The following is a 1,468-nucleotide window of genomic DNA, read 5'->3' as shown; positions in this document are numbered from 1 at the left end:
ATATGTGTATATATACATATATATATATGTACGTACATACATACACTTATATTTATAAAGATACAAGTGTACAGATATATACATATATGAATATACACATATACATATACATGTGTATATATATATATATATATATATATATATATATATATATGTATGTATAGATATATATAAGTCGGTGCCCCGGCATGGTAGTCTAATGACTGAAACAAGTTAGGACACATACATACATACATACACACATAGATACATAACATGTGTGTATGTGTGTGTGCATAAGTTTCGTATCTACGTATATACGCATACAGACCAACACGCTCACACACATATATATACATCTAGTTCATAGCACACCAATGTTCATTAGCCAATGATTTTAAAATCTGTGTAAATACATACAACCTCAATGGTGTTATTTTATCTCTTAGTTTTCGTTTTGTGTTATTGTTGAAAAACTTATCTCCATAAGCACGGACGTCTTTCAAAAACCACCACCACCATCACCACCACCACAAACATATGCGTATATATCAAAGATCTTTTACCCTAAAAACTTATGCGTATTTCCATTTAATTTAGTGAATCACATAATTGAAGATACAAAAAATATATGTAAGAATGAATTTGGTTTCCTATATTAAGGAGGAACGAAAAATGAAAAAAAAAAAAAAACCCTGCGTTTTATTTTCTGTTGTTCAGTGAAAATGTATTAAATACTGTCTTGCCGTTTTATATGGACGGTTTAAGTGTTGGAATACAAAAGATATTGAGATGTAATAACGGTGAGAAGAAGGACTAAGGGAAGAGTATGGTAGGAGTGGTGAGAGAAAGGGGGAGAGCATGAGGAGATGGAGAAAGAGAGTGAATGAGGATAGAAAGAGGCGAAGAAGCGGTACATGAAAAGGAGGAAAAGGAAGTAAAGAGTAGTAGTATTAGTAGAAGAAGAAGTTCATGGAGAGAAGGAAGTGATGAAAAGAAAAAAAGAAAAAGCAGTGGAACGATGATGATGAATATGCTTATTACCATCGGCACCATCATCATCATCAGGATTGCCGAGGCGGAAGTGGTAGAGTTGGAAGCGAAAGAGATAAATTAGGTCATTCATAAGAACAAAAGCGACAAGAGAATGAAAAGCAATATAAAACGACAAGAAAACCTACTCGCCACCCCAATCAAATGCAGCACCCCACCCCCTCCACACTGATATTAGTTGTATTGAGAAATCGAAAGAAATCTAAAGCGAGTTTTCGATATAATCGAAAATGACAATGAGGTTGTCTCAAACAGAACCCTGAATTGTGCATTCGATTCCTTGCTAAAGCGCTTCCATTCGAATGCTGTGCCTTCTTCTATTTTGAAAATTCTTTAATAATAATAATAATAATAATAATAATAATAATAATAATAATAATAATAATAACGTAATATAAAATGTCAAATGTTTTGGTGCGTGAATTTTGTCCAACCC

General features: G+C 32.9%; 1 protein-coding gene across 2 annotated transcripts in view; it reads right to left on the bottom strand.

Moving 5' to 3' along the window:
* The window catches only part of LOC106878636 (QRFP-like peptide receptor), a 114,729-nt gene that overhangs the window by 42,228 nt on the left and 71,033 nt on the right, over positions 1 to 1,468 (bottom strand). The window lies entirely within an intron of this gene.

Source organism: Octopus bimaculoides, chromosome 17 (genome assembly GCF_001194135.2).
Source record: "Octopus bimaculoides isolate UCB-OBI-ISO-001 chromosome 17, ASM119413v2, whole genome shotgun sequence".
NCBI lineage: Eukaryota > Metazoa > Mollusca > Cephalopoda > Octopoda > Octopodidae > Octopus > Octopus bimaculoides.
The sequence above is the reverse complement of the archived record's forward strand: the minus strand, read 5'-3'. Positions and strand labels throughout refer to the sequence as shown.